The sequence below is a fragment of the Aythya ferina genome (genome assembly GCF_964211825.1).
Source record: "Aythya ferina genome assembly, chromosome: 1".
Taxonomy (NCBI): domain Eukaryota; kingdom Metazoa; phylum Chordata; class Aves; order Anseriformes; family Anatidae; genus Aythya; species Aythya ferina.
In genome coordinates, this window is record NC_140296.1 from 38,119,243 (window position 1) to 38,129,114 (window position 9,872).

Consider the following 9,872-nt stretch of genomic DNA (forward strand, 5'->3'; position numbering starts at 1 on the left):
ACCCTTGCAATAAAGTGTAGTTGCAACAAAATCTTTTCTCTGTATGTTGTGGAATTTCTGCCTTCAGTGCAGAAATATTTCTTATTTTTCATTTGTTTCAGTTGTAGAACTAAATGTCATATGGACAAATTTCAAACCAGTTAAAAAGCCTTGTAGAATATAATATTGATGGTCCTTAAATCATTTTCTATAAATAGACAAGTACTGATTCAAAGATTTGAAGTTGTGGAAATAAGCTAGTGAAGTGACTACCTGGATCTGACTTACTGGAAAATATAGGCACTGACTTTGGCATTGATTTGACAGAAATCCTGAAGAGGAAGATATGGAGGCTTGACAGTTCAGTGTGCTACAAACAGGGCAGTTGTAATACAGGTAGAAACTTTGTGGTTATGTTGTATAACAGACACCTTATCATCAAAATCATTCAATGTACTTAAATAGCAATAATGTAGGAGAAAATGATAGAGCTTCACATTTTAAAACCTATGGACATATCTAGCAATCGTCCCTGGTCATTCCAAGTGAGCAAAAATAAGAACAACAAAGCAGAGTAAAACTGAACAAAAATGTAACAAGTAAAAGGCAGCAATACACTGAAAAGAATGAATTATACTTAGTAGGAGCATAATCTTTGGTAAGAGTGACAACTGAAGAGGCTGTACTTTGAATTATGATCTGAATTAAATATTCATTTAGCTTCTGAAAGGTGAGGTATCCTGTTTGTTATTATTTATCATACATGAAACTTGTTCACTGCATTGTACAACAACAGTGCTGAATGGGCTTTTTGAATTTTCTTACAACTCCAAATACAATTATAAATAGCTATTATTTTAGACACTTGTCTATCTTAGCTTTCTTTAATCTTTAACAGGAGAGTAAGGTGTCAGTTATCAAAACTTCTGTTCCCTGCTGGGTATGCCCAACTCTGATCCACCATAACACAAATTGTGTAAATATATTAATTCATGACACTTATGGTTATTCAAGAACATAGATATTTTATTTACCTGGTAATAGGCAACAGAGAATGTGCAGTAGCAAAAACATTTACTGCAGAAGGCAAAAATGGACAAGATCAACTGACATTTGAATGATGTTTCTTAGCAGGCTCACTATGTTTGATTTGCAAGTACAGCCTAATAGTCAAGGACACAGAATATTCCATTCAAGACCAATAAACTAATTTTAAAAATACAAGACAAACAAACAAACAAACAAACAAACAAAAACAACTGATTATTCAGGGGAATCTTGATATTTAATTTTCTAGGTAAATTTACCTGGAAGAGACAAGTAAAATTTTGAAACAGTAAATGAAACAGAGGCAAAGGTAGGAAAAATAAATAAATAAATAAATAAATAAATAAATAAATAAATAAAAGTCATTTCAACCAGGTGCTAGGTTAATTTAGGTGCTACTGTAATTGTATACTTCAGAACATAACGATATAACTGGATACTTTGTAGATGAAAATGTTTGAATTTTTTGGCCTAATTCAAATCAAAATGTTCTGCATCATCATTTATTAACTGGGAAATTGACATTTCCAAGTGTCTTTCAGAAAACAGGAGAATTACACATGGAAATTATTAGATTGGCAGTTCAAACAGTAGGATGCAACTGACCAGCTTTGTGGCTAAATCATAACACATAGCTACAATTATATTTGCTATCACATGCTCATTATGTGTATTACTTTTATTTTGATTCTAAACACAAATGGAAATGCAAAAATGAGAAAATCTGATCATCCAAACACATTTATCATTTCCATATCCTATTATGCCTAAAATCATGTTGGCATCAGCTATGTATTATTCTATGGTCATCATTTTCATTCACAAGTTGGTCTATGAATATTAACGTATCTTTTGTAATTCTTGGTATCTGATGTTTTGCATAAAAAAAATTATGCACAAAATACATTGCCTTATATGAGTTACTTTAGAAAATATATTTTGGAAGTGTATGTCACAGAGTTTGAGATCAAATATTGTTGTACAATTGGGGAAGAATTTTTATTATTATTATTATTTTTTTTTACAATATGTACAAAAAACATTACAAGATTTGATCTTGCACTGTTGCCTTTTTTTTTTTTTGCTTTCTTGAAAATCATGATGGCTGGTCTAATGAAGTGAGTTAAATGCTGTTTTTGCATTTCAGTGCTTCTAGGCAGCTCTGTAAAAATGGATGGAAAATAATAGACTTGGTAAAAACTTCAATGTTATTAGTAGGTCTGTAGTTGTAGATTAGTAGGTCTGGAAGTTGTAGCACTTCCTTAAAGTACTAGAAGAAAACTGTCTCCTTTAAAATTAAACCTTAAGTTCTTAATTACACAAAACAGAGATGCAAATCAGTATTTAAATTTCATTGCCAAATGTTAAAATCTAATGTTTTTGAAGAAAACAAACTTCTTATACAAATCTCTTGCTTAAGTGAGTGGGAGCTTAGAAAAATTATGTTTGTCAAAGTTCTTAATGCAGTCTTAGGTGACTAACTTTGAAAAAATAGGTCCAAAGGGCTAAATTAATGCTTCTATATCAATGTGTTATAATTGAATATGTCTGTTCCTCTTTATATATCAGTTAGGTTATTAGATGTGGTTGTGGTGGGAGAATTTGTTAGAAGACTTTATCAGACGAGTTTTAGACTTCTAAACAAAACTTTCTTAAATTCATTCATTAACAGCACACTTCTGCCTTCTGTATAGTTAACACTAATGGCTGTGGTCCATGATGATTCTTAATTTGTAGAGATCAGAGTGATCAGGCTTGAAAGCTCTTTGACAGAAGTTGGAACTGAAGGAAGCTTGTCATCTTTCTTGTCTGATTTTCTTTAAATATGCTTGATGTTTTTATGCTATTATGCCCTTCCTAAAACACACGTGGTCTCCTCTGCTTTTGATACTTCTTACTTTGCTTAAGATTTTGTCAGTCATTTTCTGCCTATTTGCAGACCGCTGTGCTTATCTTGTCTTCTGTCTGGCAACTTTCTGTTTTTCTGTCACTTGGATACTTCTTACATGCAGATACATGATTCTCCAAATCTCACATACTCATATAGAATGCTTGTAGATTGTGGCTGGCTATGCCATTGAGTGTTGTAAAATGTGTATTGTTGTTAGTTACACGATTTTAATGTATTCACCTTTGGGTTCAATGCCAACTAATACTCATTATATCATGATTAATTCACATAAAACTTGTTTTGGTGTTTTTTGTTTTTTATTTATTTATTTATTTATTTATTTATTTTACTTCTGACTGTTTCATTTCTTTTTTTTTAATTTTAATTATTAACTATACAGATACATGTATTGCAGCTGCAAGGGACTTGGGACTTCTGTGTGTTAACAAATTAAATTTGTTTCACCTATTTATATCTGTATGTGTCCACCATTAAAAGCTGGACACAAATTACATAAAACAGTGTCACGGTTTCAGCTAGGATAGAGTTAATTTTCCTCCTAGTAGCTGGTAGGGTGCTGTGGTTTGGATTTAGGATGAGAATAATGTTGATAACACACTGATGTTTTAATACTTGCAGAGCAGTGCTTACACTAAGCCAAGGACTTTTCAGCTTCTTGCTCTGTCCTGCCAGTGGGCGGGCTAGGGGTGCAGCAGGAGGTGGGAGGGGACAGACCCAGGACAGTTGACCCAAACTGGCCAGAGGGGTATTCCATACCATCTGACCATCATACCATCATGATAAACAATATATAGAAGTGGCTAGCCAGGATGGGGTGACCAGCTGCTCAAGGGTAGGCTGGGCATTGGTCAGCGGGTGGTGAGCAATTACATTGTGCATCACTTGTTTCATACATATTATTATTCATTACTATTACTATTATTACTCTTGTCATTATCATTATCATTATCATTATCATTATCATTATCGCTATTATTATTATTATTATTATTATTATTATTTTCCGTCCTAATAAACTGTCTCTATCTCAACTCACAGGCTTTTTCCTGATTCTCTCTCCCATCTAAGAGGGAGGGGGGAGGGTATGTGAATGACTGTGTGGTGTTTAGCTGCTGGTTGGGTTAAACCACAACAGTCCTTTTGGCACCCCCATGTATGGAATATCTCTTTAGCCAGTTTGGGTCAGCTGTCCTGGGTCTGTAACCCCTCCCACCTCCTGCTGCACCCCTAGCCCGCCCACTGGCAGGACAGAGCAAGAAGCTGAAAAGTCCTTGGCTTAGTGTAAGCACTGCTCTGCAAGAATTAAAACATCAGTGTGTTATCAACATTATTCTCATGCTAAATCCAAACCACAGCACCCTACCAGCTACTAGGAGGAAAATTAACTCTATCCTAGCTGAAACCAGGACAAATAGTAAGATTTAAAGAGGCCTCTGAGATGTCCTTTATATATATTTTACCCATTTATGCACTTTATAATTCAGTTCACTTAATTTTACTGTCTTACTAGCATGTAAGTACAACATTTCTGTTGTTGTTCAGGGATTAACATTTATGAAAAAAAAAAAAAAAAAAAAAAACAACAACAACAAAAAAACTTAGTCCACCATTTCTCCAAACAGTTAGTTTGCTAAAATAGCATCAGAAAATAAAATACTAATATTAATACTTCTAATAAATACTAATACTGCTAATGCTAATAATCTATATTAGCTTATATATGCATATTCTTTCCTTATGATAGATAAAAATCTACATTTTGTTGTGAGAACTTTGTTTTTAAAGTCACATGATATATGCATTCTTTAATGGGTAATATAGAAATCCTCAGTTGTTTTTGTTTTGTTTTGTTTTTATCAAGAATATATTTTTTAATAATGATAACAAAAGTCCTATAAAAAAATAAAATTAAAAAAAAGAACAACAGACAACAGAAGACAATAAAAACAACAACACATAATGGAGTTATAAAATAACACACTAAACTAATTCAAGACAAAAGTCATTGCTGGAACCTTAAGGAAGAGAAATATGACCTGGTAATATTTTGCAATCTGTTGCATTTTGCAACAGATTCTACTGAAATTACAAGCTGTGACAAACACCTCTACTTCTGTTTTTGAGCTCTGGTATTATGGTGTCATTTTTGGCCTATGACTCCTAATGTAATAGATTTTAAGTAAAGAATATCATAAAAACATGCTAGATATACACAGGATAAAAGTGGAACTGTGTACAGTAATTTCTAAATTTCAGAAATGCTACTGACAAAAGCAGCCCATTAACCTCAGGAAGTGCCATGACTTTTCCAAGGTTGTAACAAGCCTAGTAAGTATCATGAAAGAAAGGAACAGATTACAAAACAGAATAACTCACAGAGGAAATAAGCATAATAAATAATATGGGGCATGGTGAGATTAAATACAATTTAGGAAATTGAAAGAGCAAAATTAAAAACTGCTGAGGCATAAAAGGAAAATTCCATATAGGTAGGCCTATGAATCAGAAAGACAAAATAATAATATGTAGCCTTTTTTTTTTTTTTTTTTCAGTTTAAAGATTGTGATTTCTATATTAGACCTGGAATAGCTTCTAGTCTGGGAAGGCTTACTGTTTTTTTGGAAGCTGTGTCAGTTAGACTGATGAAAGATATGACCTGTCATTTCAGACTTTGCTTTTGCCTTATTTTTTTTTTTTTAACTAAAAATTTACCAGTCAGACTATGAGAAAACACTTGCAGAGTTAGCAGTTAAAATGCTTCAACACCATTCCTTCTCTTTTTTTCCTTGATACCCAATAAACTCCAGAAAAGGATGTAGCTTTATAAAAGTAAGTTATAATGGCTCCCTAGAGCTGCAAGAGTGAAAAAGCAGAAAAGCTATATCTATTCAAAATTCTTCTTTCAGCTTCTGTAGAAAGATGCTGGAGCAAGTATCAGGGTTTAAAAGAAAGAAAGAAAGAAAGAAAGAAAGAAAGAAAGAAAGAAAGAAAGAAAGAAAGAAAGAAAGAAAGAAAGAAAGAAAGAAAGAAAGAAAGAAAGAAAGAAAGAGAGAAAGAGAGAAAGAGAGAAAGAGAGAAAGAGAGAAAGAGAGAAAGAAAGAAAGAAAGAGAGAAAGAGAGAAAGAGAGAAAGAAAGAAAGAAAGAAAGAAAGAAAGAAAGAAAGAAAGAAAGAAAGAAAGAAAGAAAGAAAGAAAGAAAGAAAGAAAGAAAGAAAGAAAGAAAGAAAGAAAGAAAGAAAGAAAGAAAGAAAGAAAGAAAGAAAGGAAGGAAGGAAGGAAGGAAGGAAGGAAGGAAGGAAGGAAGGAAGGAAGGAAGGAAGGAAGGAAGGAAGGAAGGAAGGAAGGAAGGAAGGAAGGAAGGAAGGAAGAAAGGAAGAAAGAAAGAAAAGAAAGAAAGAAAGAAAGAAAGAAAGAAAGAAAGAAAGAAAGAAAGAAAGAAAGAAAGAAAGAAAGAAAGAAAGAAAGAAAGAAAGAAAAAGAAAGAAAGAGTGGGACAAGCTAAGATTAAAGTGGCTGTTGACATGCAGAAACTAAACTGAGCTAAATCACATGTTGTTCTAGGAAAGCGTTTTTTCTGTATGTGTTAACCTTCCTGTCAGTTCATCATTAGTGATAAGATAGCTTTACAAGAATGTTGTAAATGTACTGGAATGTTTTTCTTCCAGTAAAACAATATATATTTTCTTCTCCACATTTTGAAACTCTGAAGAGTTAAATGTGTATTTTGTGTTTACTGTAGTTAAGTGTAATTTTTGTCTAGTTTCATTCATTATGATTCTACTGTGCATTGTGAAGAGAATAACAGATAACTTTTTATAAAGCTGTTATTCGTGATAGGAATTGAAGATTTCCTTAGCGTTCATGTATATGTGCATTTACATCTTGTTCCTTGGACAGTGACACTGGGTGAATTCTGTTACACTGTGAAAATAATGGCTGCTCATCTGTGAAAATCAGACTGTGGCAAGTGACCTTACCTCTACATTGTAGTAAGTGCAGATATAAATCTATAACTATGTATGTGGTTTAAAAAAAGTTGTACAGTGAAACTTGAAAAAATTATTTTCTTAGATTCTGGCTACTCACAAGGTGGATTGTTTTTGCCAAATACTTCATTAACCTATTACAGTCATACCCTTTGTGAGCAACACTAGCCAAACATGGAAAGATTCTGCTGGAAACAAAACTTCAGCATGACAAGAAGAGACCATTACATTTCAGTGTATCAAGAATATCAAGTGTATCAAGAATGCAGTTGAGGTCAACTGCATGAAGTTTAACAAGGCCAAGTGCCGGGTCCTGCACCTGGGGCGCAATAACCCCAAGCAGAGCTACAGGCTGGGAGAGGAATGGTTGGAAAGCTGCCAGGCAGAGAAGGACCTGGGAGTGATGGTGGACAGTCGGCTGAATATGAGCCAGCAGTGTGCTCAGGTGGCCAAGAAGGCCAACGGCATCCTGGCTTGTATTAGGAACAGCGTGACCAGCAGGGCTAGGGAGGTGATCGTCCCCCTGTACTCAGCTCTGGTGAGGCCGCACCTCGAGTACTGTGTTCAGTTTTGGGCCCCTCGCTACAAGAAGGACATCGAGGTGCTTGAGCGGGTGCAGAGAAGGGCGACGAAGCTGGTGAGGGGCCTGGAGAACAAGTCCTACGAGGAGCGGCTGAGGGAGCTGGGCTTGTTCAGCCTGGAGAAGAGGAGGCTCAGGGGTGACCTTATTGCTCTTTACAGATACCTTAAAGGAGGCTGTAGAGAGGTGGGGGTTGGCCTGTTCTCCCACGTGCCTGGTGACAGGACGAGGGGGAATGGGCTTAAGTTGAGCCAGGGGAGTTTTAGGTTAGATGTTAGGAAGAACTTCTTTACAGAAAGGGTTGTGAGGCATTGGAACAGGCTGCCCAGGGAAGTGGTGGAGTCACCATCCCTGGAAGTCTTCAAAAGACGCTTAGATGTACAGCTTAGGGATATGGTTTAGTGGAGGGCTGTTAGCGTTAGGTTGGAGGTTGGACTCGATGACCTTGAGGTCTCTTCCAACCTAGAAAATTCTGTGAAATTCTGTGATTCTGTGAATATATTGTAGTGAAAGAGCTACAGACATATTTGAAAATTAACACACTTTTATCACAGATCACTTCTATTCCAAACTTATTGGGAATTCATGACACTAATGACAGTGTATTAGCAATTGGTCTGCTTTAGCTCTTTCTTCACTTTCCCTTTTAGCTCTTGAACTTTCTTGTTAAATAATAATTTTAAATTACAATGTTAGCTCTTGGAGACAGCTATAATAATTTTGTGTGTGTGTGTGTATTAAACTTGATAAGAATCTAGAGCAACAGTGTCCTACTTTTGAAGAAATACAACTATCAAGTAGTAAATAATTACTAAAACAAAATGCACTACTCATAGTGTCACATTATACTATTTAGGATAGACCTTTGTTTTATATACGTATTATGGTAAATTTTTAATTATGGTGTGGGTTATGATGTGGGTTAGCATACTACTAGTTTCATCAAAATTATTATGTATTTTAGCTTGCTGTATATTTCATTTCAGTTTTATGTTTCACACACCTTTTAACCAAAGTATGTACTCAGATTCTCAAGATGTTGCAATTGCTGCTTTACAAATTGTGAAGTATACTTTGATACATGTTGTTATTTATTTCTCTTTTAAAAGATCTCACATTATTGCTTCTCATGCTCCTCATCCAGAAGCAGTTATGGTGGGTTTAAGCACTTCAAGTCACTAGTTCTGGTGTAAATAAAGACATGTCATCACAGTAACTCATAAGATTAATGTTATTAAGATTGCATCATCTTGTAAATTACCTAGCTAATAAATAATAGTAATGTCACATAAAATCGTAATTAATAGGTTCCATATCATCATCAAACCTACCATTTTATCCATGTCCAGATGATACACGTGTAATGGAGTATCTGTGAGATCAGAAACTGATCAACTAACAGGTTCCATCATATACACATTCAGTTTTCTTTCTTAGTATTGAGATCTGTTAGTAACCCTGAGGCCGTCTTGCTGTTCAATGATGAGTGTCTTCAGGAAAGCATTAATCTGTTCAGTTAACATGTAACACTAGTAGAAAAGTGTTACTGAAGTAAAAATCAATATTTAATCTTCTCAATCAACTCACTACAGTACCACTAATTCTTCCCAGCAATTTTGAGTATTCTGTTTTATGAAGATGAAAAAATAATTCTAAATTTATGTAAAACTTTCCTACCATTATGTTTTCAAAATTAGAAGTGCACCTGGAATATGGTTTATATTAATCTACAGTACATTTCAATTTTAAGAGATCTGAACCTATAAACCTTTGTCACAAATCAGTTCTCTTGCTTTGATTCAAGAAATCACAATATTGTAAATGTTGCCTGTTATAGAATACAACCAGTAAAAGGACATTTTTTACAAAATCCAGTTCAGTAAAATTTGCAAGTAGATAGATACATCCCACTGATTTTGTTGTTGCTGTTGTCAAGTTTGCTCGCTGTGGTGGTTTTACTCATCTGGGCAGCTGAGCTCCATCACAACCTATCTCTCACTCCCCCCTTCTCAAAGAAAAAATGGGCGAAAACCCTATGAAAAAGGGCTCAAGGGTTGAGATAAAGACATGGAAATCACTCAGCAATTACCATGTCCGCCAAAACAGACTCAACATGGGAAATTAATGTAATTTATTACCTATTACTAACAAACTAGAGAAGTGAGAAACAAAAGGAAAGAAACTCAAAACACCTTCCCTCACCCACCCTCTTCTACATCCTTCCCCCAGTTGGCACGAGGGAACAGGGAATGGGGGCTGTGGTCAGTCCCTGACACTTTATCTCCGCCACTCCTTTACAGTCACTCTCTGACCCTGTTCCATGTGGGGTCCCTCCCAAAGGATGCCATCCTTCCCAAACTGATCCTGC